Source organism: Rhineura floridana, chromosome 4, assembly GCF_030035675.1.
Source record: "Rhineura floridana isolate rRhiFlo1 chromosome 4, rRhiFlo1.hap2, whole genome shotgun sequence".
NCBI lineage: Eukaryota > Metazoa > Chordata > Lepidosauria > Squamata > Rhineuridae > Rhineura > Rhineura floridana.
In genome coordinates this window covers 115,470,559-115,479,229 of record NC_084483.1, presented here as the reverse complement: position 1 = coordinate 115,479,229, position 8,671 = coordinate 115,470,559, and positions in this window count along the sequence as shown.

The following is an 8,671-nucleotide window of genomic DNA, read 5'->3' as shown; positions in this document are numbered from 1 at the left end:
GAATGACACAAAAAGCGATTCAGTCTGTCAATCATATTTTATTCGTTCAAAATAAACCTTTAGTGCTCACCGGATGTCCAGTGAGTGCCACACCTTTTCTTGTGGATGGATCGGAGCAGGGCAGAAGGTAGGAAGAATTAGTTCTTGTTGGCAATGATACACTGAGTTCACTTTAGGGATGTCACCATGGAGAAAACAGAGACGTTTGGCCATGGAAAAGACATTTAAGAAATTCTCCATGCCGAGGTGATTGCCACCAAGCAAAGAACTTTCAACCAGAGTATACACAGAGATACTGCGTTCAAAGGTTCAAACGGTGGAAGCTGGAGCGCCTGCAGAATCTTAATAGAGATTCCACGTGAGGAAACGATGGACAACTGGTGGGCAAGAGGCAGCTACCCCATGAAGAAAACCTTTCACAAGTGGATGAGCCCTAACTGTTCCCGAGGTATGAAGTGTCAAGACCAAAGGCCCAGTCGGAGGCCATCTTGCAAAAATTCCAGAACGTTAGCAATCTGTGTCTTAGAAGGACATAGGTCCTGACGTGAACACCACAGTGCAAAGGCTTCCCAGGCTGACTGGTATATCCTTCTTGTAGAATGCTGCTGTGCTGCAAGGAAGGTATCAATTACATCTAAAGAGAGCCCAGAGTGTCTCATGAACCAGAGCTCAAGCACCACACCATCAGTTTGAGCCACGCAGGTTCTGGATGAAAGACAACCCTGTAAGAGAAGGTCCCACTGCGGGGGCAGCCTCCATGGAGTAGCTGTCGAGAGACGGAGGAGTTCTGAAAATCACAGATGGCGAGGCCAGAATAGCGCTACTAGGATCACCTCTGCCCTCTCCGCCTGTTGCAATGAGGGGCACTGGGGAAAAGGCATAAAGTAGCCCCTGAGGCCAGAAACCCCCTGAGGCCAGAAACCCCCCAACAATCTGACCACCATTGCTGAAAAGACCAGACTCCAGAAGATTGTCTGGGACAGAAGACCTGGCCTTGTTGGCAACCCTCTTGAATCCATGTCGGACAGACTCAGGAGAACTGAACACTGTGGCCAGCTAGGTCCTTACAAGATGGGAAGCCAGTGTGTCCCACCAGAAGTAAAGGAGGCCAGGCATAGAGTAGACTGCCAGAAAAGTGTTAACTACCTCTGCTTCCATCTTGAGATAACTAGTGAAGAAGCAGGGAAAGGTGAGTGTTGTGGATCAAGATGAACAGATCCGCAGATGGAAGATCATACTTTCAAGCAACTGGTGGAAGACCTTGTAATGGAGTCTGCAGCCCCATAGCCCCGCTTGTTGCCTGCTAAGCGGGAACACTACTAAGTTCCCTGTTAAGCTGGTGAGAATCGTAGGGATGCCTGGCCCTGGGGACTAGAGGACTGACTGAAGACTCGTCAGCAGAGTACGCCTCATGGGAGATGAGCCCAGTAAAGAGCAGACCAATGTCTGTGCTATATGTTAAGCTTGAGGCCTGGTGAAATGATTCCTCTGAGCAGCTTGACTATCTTGGAGAACACTGCAACCAGATTGCGTTAAGTAGATTGCAGAGGCATGTCAAGCATGTTAAGATGGGATCATGCACACCAAGATGGTGGCCACTGCATCCCATAAAAAAACCAAGAGCGTTTTCAGAAGCACCAGTGAATTGCCAGACAAGGTCTAGATGGGTCATTGGTCCCTGGGGCGTCTACTCAAGCCTGACTAAGATGCCAAAGAGGACCTTGAAAACAGCATGGCTTAGATGCATTGAAAATGTCTTAATGTTTCCAGCAAACATGGTCAACTGGCCATGCTGTCCGACTAGCACTACATCATATGGTCACCTGGTAAAATTCCAAAACCTATTTGAAGAAGAAACCAGTTGCAAGTTTAAACAACTTGATGAATTCCAAAATGAAAAGAACATCTCAAGACTATTCCCCTCAGAAAACCAATAGTAATTCCTTATGGAGTTTCTTCCTTATGGAATTCCTGGCAGAGAAGAATATTGCACCTCCATAGAATCCATGAGTCTAGGGCAGCCTTTCCCAACCAGTGTGCCTCCAGATGTTGTTGGACCACAACTCCCATCAGCCTCAACCAGCATTGCCAATGGTCAGGAAAGATGGGAATTGTGGTTCAACAACATCTGGAGGCACACTAGTTGGGAAAGGCTGGTCTAGGAAGTTGCTTCATAACCTTTACCATTGTCTTATGACTACCCTACAGTTACACGGGGAGGAAGCCAGCAGCTTGGCTGGGTTCAAGAAAAAAAGGCAAATACATGGAAGGCAAGGCCAGCAGTGGTCACCAGACACGATGAACATACTCTGACTGCATAAACGAGGACAAATGCTTCAAAAAAACCTTAGCCATCCGAAACTGCACGGGCATGCTGCTGCACTCATGTCCTTCTTCCAAGCCTCCCCTTGGCATATGGGGCTGCTGGAGAGTCAGCCGCAGGAAGTAAATACCCAGGGACATATTCTGACTAAGAATCTGTGCAGTAACCAATCCAGAGGACTACCTGTCAAAATAAAGAGAGTGAAACCTCCTTGTTTGGTGATGGGGACAATGGCTGCGGGAGGAGTAGGAGGAAACTGGTGAGCTCCGGAGCTCTTCCTTTGGTCTACTTCTGTCTATTCCATGCTTATTCCTAGAGAAGTGACTCAGATACTTTTTAAAAAACTTTTTGAAAACTTTATTTTGGAACTAAACTGCAACTACATTTCTTATCTATGAAGGATACGCGACTACTTCATCAACAAGAAAAAGATCTGTCTCCATACCAGCCAGTGAGTCATATCTCCGCTTTGTACTACAAACTTAAGGAACATAACTGAATATAATAACATTTAAGGATCCTGAGATTAATCTCATCAGCTCAGGAGTGGTAAATTCTGAATACTCCCCTGCTCTCCTAGAGTTTTAGGGGTTGGGTGCCTGAAAATAATATCGGATATCAGCCACACTTCAATTCAACATATCCTGCGGTGGCTTTTAATTATAGTTAAATTAAGACATAACCATACTCTCTGCAAAATGGTTCAAACAAGGAAAAAATGTTATGAACAAGCTTCAAACTCGGACCTGATCTTGGAAGATCCTGGGAAAGGGTCTCATCAGCCTAAAATTACAAACTTCTTTATACCAACTAAAGCAGGCAAGCCTAAGAGAAAAGTGTCAAGACCATCCGAGGAAATTTTTTCACAAACTGAAACTGAAATAGATCAATCTTGCCCTTGTTTGAATAAGGAGATTCCGACACCAGATGATCCAGCAATTCTACAAAGCTTGCAGCTTGGAATATTTATGGATCTCCCTCTTGGCCAGTCGTTTACATCTAGCCTGAGCAATCCCTCATAGCAGGCTCCCGAAAATGAGGTGACGCCATTTTCATTTCAGTCTAAGGTCAGTGATTTACAATCTTCCTCTGGCGACTCGTTTACCGTCCATGCTACAGACACCGTCTGCCAGACTCCCCCTCCCGTTCAACCTCAGCCATCTCCTGCCTGTTCTTTAGAAGTTGTGGAATCCACGGAACTGACACATATTGGCCATAAGTTACTATTAACTGGACAAAAATGTTTACAGCTTCAACTAGCTATCGTGGCCAAAGAGTCTGAAAACATCAAAATCTTTTTGGAAGAAACAAATAGTTTACTAAAATCATTTATGAACGAACTAATTGACTTTCGTCAATGTTTAAACTATACTTCACCTTCTCTTAAGCTAGCAACTGTTCCAAAGAGCGGTAATATAAAGAAATCTCGTGCTGTTCCGAAAGGGAAAAAATCTAAAAACATCAAAAATTACAAGTTCCCACAGAGCAAAAAGATAAATTTCCAGAAACTTTTTAAATTACTCAAAGTTCAACAACAAACAGCCTTGCAAACAAAGAAGTTATTAGACTCACCCTCCAAAAGAATACCATCCAAAATCCACTGTGAAGCTCTGTCAGAAAGCAAGAAAAGTTCGAAATTGCCAGAGCTATTAACACACTCCAACTTGAGAACTGAAAGTGAAAAAGGTCTTACAAACAGTACAATCCCAAGGAGAGGAATCTCAAACGGCAACTGGCTTCTGAGACTAAACCCAAATAAACTCGCACTCCTGAATTTGCCTTTTTCTACAATCAAAGAAAAAGCTATCATTAGGAAACGAAGAGTGTGTCATGCTCTTCAGTCACTAATTGTAATGGACTTATGGCCTGACGACATCTTACATGTGGAATTCCTTTACAACCCCTCAATTAAAACGTCTGTCTTACTTACTCTTAAATCGTCTGTGACAACACGGCTAATTGCTAACAAATCTCTTCTCAGTAAGTACGGCATAATTGTTCAGAGACACTTTACAAATGAGGCTAAACCCATCCCTTTGCTCACAAAGAGAATTTCAACAGCTAAACTTATCTCACCACAAATGAGTGGGAAGTCTTCCCTGAATAGGGAAAAATTTTTACCAAACTCTGGAAGCTCGGATTTACCTCTGGATCAGCCTTCTCTTAACAGCTTACTTAATATGAATTGTTCTCCACTAAAAACAGGACAACTCATGATGGAAAAAAAATTATCCTCTCTGTCCTTTACTTCACAAGAAACCTTAAACTCTGAAATACCAAATTCTATTAACACTGATTTTATTACTCTGGATGAGGTAAGCTCCCCCCCGCTCCTAGCTCCCACTTGCAACTCTATAATGCCATCTCATACCCTGGTAAATACTAAGGTAAATCAAGAAACATCTTTTGACTTTGCTTGTGAGGGAGAGGAGGAACTAATAAATAGTTTCCATACATTCACTGACAGTGAACAAACAGAGTTCATAAATAAAATGCAGAACCTGCTAAATAATCTTAGGTCTAAAAGGACATGCTCCAGATTTCTGTAGGATTATGAATTGAACTCACCACCAAATATTCAAGTGTCCCCTTTGAAAGCCCCACCGAAAAGTCCTGCCTCTCTGTTATACAAATGTTTGCAGACCTAGCATAACATGTGATGTAATAGTACATGAGTCCTCTAATTTAACCTGACAATCCCCATTAAGTTCTGAAATTCCGGCTCAAATCTGTGCAATATCTGAAATAACGACAAATCCAAATCCCACGAAAATCAATAATTCACCCAGTAATCTTTATCCTTCCAAGAAATTCTCTGATCCTTTGAGCCCTATTTCTAGTGCATGCCAGGTTTCTGTTCCCACACCAAACTCTACATTCCCTTTTCTCTCCTGGAACATTGCAGGGTGGAATGCTAAACAAAAGAATCCAGATTTTATTTCCTTTCTGAACAAATTCGATTTAATCTTTTTACAGGAGACGTGGAGCTTACAAAAATTATCAGTGGACGGCTTTTCTTGTTTCTACTCACCGGCGTCCTATTCCCTACTCAATTCTAAAGGTAGACCCAAAGGTGGTCTAGCCATACTCATCTCTACCTCTCTAACAGCCCGTTCCTCAAGTTTATTTGCTTGCAAAAATATTGCTCAGGCTGTCTTATTATCTTTTAGTATAATTTCTTTTTTGCTAGTAAATGTTTATATTCCCCCTCACTCTTCTAGGGCACAAACTGATCAGGACTGGGATGACCTTGCCAAATATCTAACATCACTTGAGGCTAAATTTCCCAGAGCGCTTTGTATTGTGATGGGTGATTTCAACGCCAGGTCTGGCCCCCACAATGATGTATTATTTGCATCAAACCTCTGGGGGGGCGAGGACACTACCCCCTACTTACCACCCTATGTCCGGTCCTCTAAGGATCTTAAGATAAACTATGGGGGTATACATTTAAACCGTTTCCTTGCCAGTCACAACCTAATAATGTTGAATGGCCACAACCAGATAGATCCTTGTGCGGAATTCACCTACATTTCTGGTCTAGGATGTAGTGTCATCGATTATGTTTTAATTTCGCATTTTTTGTTTAAGTTCATTTCAAACTTTTCTGTTGGCTTTAGACAGGATAGCGATCACCTTCCCCTTACTTTTTCTATATATCTACCAGTAACGGGTCGATTGCTCCTTACCCATAATCCAGTGGTCAATTTAAACTATTCCACTCATAATAGGACCTTTTGGACTCCCATTGTGGCCTCAAAACTGACCTCCTTTCTCAATTCCCCCTCTGCTCTGTCCTTGCAGAAGGAGATCAGTACTGCCACCGATCCACATTTAGCATTGATGGCATATAACTCTTTAATTTTAAACCTTAAAGCCTCTTTTACAATGTCATCACCTTCTTTAAGGGCCCCTTCCTTTCCTGGTATTCCCAGATGGTTTGATAAGGATTGCCTTGGTGTCAAGAGACAGCTGAGACGGATTTATCACCATTATCGACAGCTAAATCTAACTACCCTCCCCTCTGAGTATTTCAGTATCAAAAAGAAATACAAGCAAATGATAGTCACCAAAAAAAGACAGGTGATGCATGAAGACTGGAAAGCTCTAATCCAAGCTTCCAGGACAAAAAATTTGCAATGTTTTTGGGGGATTGTTTCTGGCTCTATGAAACCTTTAAATCCGGCCCCTTGCCACATATCTCCACATCTTTGGGAAAAATATTTCTCTACTTGTAATGAGACTGTAAACGTGGGTCTTCTTGATAATCCAACAAATCTTCCCACATGGCCACCAGTAACTCAAAAAGAAATTGCTGTACGGATTGCCTGCTTGAAATCTGGCAAAGCCCCTGGTTCCGATAATATTCTTTCTGAAATGTTGAAAACCCACCAAGCTTGGTGGGCGCCTCTCCTCGCAAACTCCTTTACTTTAATCAATAACTCGGGACGTATTCCTGAGTCATGGCTTGAATCCATAGTAATCCCTATATTTAAAAAAGGGAACAATGAGGACCCTGCAAACTACCGCCCAATTAGCCTCCTTTCCATCATCGGTAAACTTTACGCTTGCTATTTAAAAGGGAAACTCTCCTCTTGGTTAGAGGAGGAAAACATTCTCGGGAGGGAGCAGGCAGCTTTCAGGAAAGGGAGGTCTGGGATTGAGCACTGTGTGATCTTAAATCACTTAGCCAAAAAATATAAGAACCGCTGGGGTAATGGCTTGTTTGTTGCCTTTGTTGACTTGAAATCAGCCTTTGACTCCATCCCCAGAGAGATACTATGGGCAAAATTTGCTAAAACCACAATTGATAAGCGACTCCTGTTTCTAATTAGCCGACTGCACCACCTCACATCCCTCCGTGTAAGGTGCAGTCGTGAAGGACACCTTACAAATCCTATCAATACATCAAAAGGAGTTAGACAGGGTTGCATTCTTGCCCCGTTATTATTCAATTTTTTTATGAATGACTTGTCTCTTTACTGTCAATCCCCGGATTTCCACCCCCCCAAACTAGCGAATCTGCACTGTCCACTGTTATTGTATGCAGATGACGCTGTTCTCTTATCCGTATCTAAAGTAGGTCTCAAACGTTTAATTAGATCTTTTATGACCTATTGTCACGAAAATAAATTGATTATAAATTTTTCTAAAACAAAGATATTAGCTTTTGCTAAACATTCTCCTACTCATGATTGGATAATCAATACTCACAAAATTGAACAGGTTTCCCATTTTAAATACCTAGGGTTATTATTTCACTCATCATTGTCTTGGACGCCCCATATTAGAGGAGCCATCTCTACCGCTCGAAATTCAGCCAATGGCATCCGAAGGTTCTTCTTCACTAAAGGAGGACAATATATTCCGGCTGCCATTAAGGTTTTTAGAGCTAAAACTATCTCCCAACTTCTTTACGGGGTACCCTTATGGATTGGCGCTTTCAATTCCTCAATGGAGGCGGTTCTATCCCTATTCCTTAGACAAATTCTAGATGTTCCTAGATGTGTTCCATCGGCGGTCCTCAGGTTAGAAACTGGTCTAGCTTCACTCAAGTCCCAAGCTTGGATAGCTGCTCTAAAATTTTGGCTTAAAATGTCATTTGATTATTCATCTGGTTATCTTCCTTTACTTTGGGAAGATCTTTTCATTTCAAAATGGGCCAAAAAGTTTACAAATTATCTTGCAAGTATTGGCCTCTCAATTGAACATCTGGCGTCTCAGGATCCAAAGTTAGCTAAGCTTTCAATCCTGACGCGTATCAGTGACACAGATTTTCAAAAATCCATCACCGCAGCCACTTCGACCTGTTCCCCTATTCACCTTGGTTTAAGTTTTGCACCACTACTCAGTGCCCCATATCTGGAATACCTCACGATCCCCAAATATCGTCTAGCCTTTATGAAGGCTAGATTCAACTGTTTAAATTCTGCCTTACTAGAAGGGAGATTCCAGCGCATTCCTTATGCAAATCGTCTATGCCCTTGTGGTGTCAGTGCTATAGAAACCTTATTTCACGTTGTTTTTGAGTGTTCCTTATATGATGATATCCGTTTTAAATTTATAACTCCTATCATAAATAAATTTCCTCATAAACCGCTAGACCGCCTACTTGCTTATCTTTTGTCAGCGGCTAGCAGAGATAATACCCTGCTAGCAGCAAAATACATTTTTTGCGGTCCAATCAGCTCGGAGGGTATTCATTCCCCCTGATGTTCCCGCTATTCCATGAAATTGTTTTATGTTCCATAGTTTTTACTGTTTTTAATTATGTTTGCTGTCTCTGTATATTCTGTATATCTGTTAAAATTGTACATAGCTTTTACATCAACTTTCTGGTCTATGACT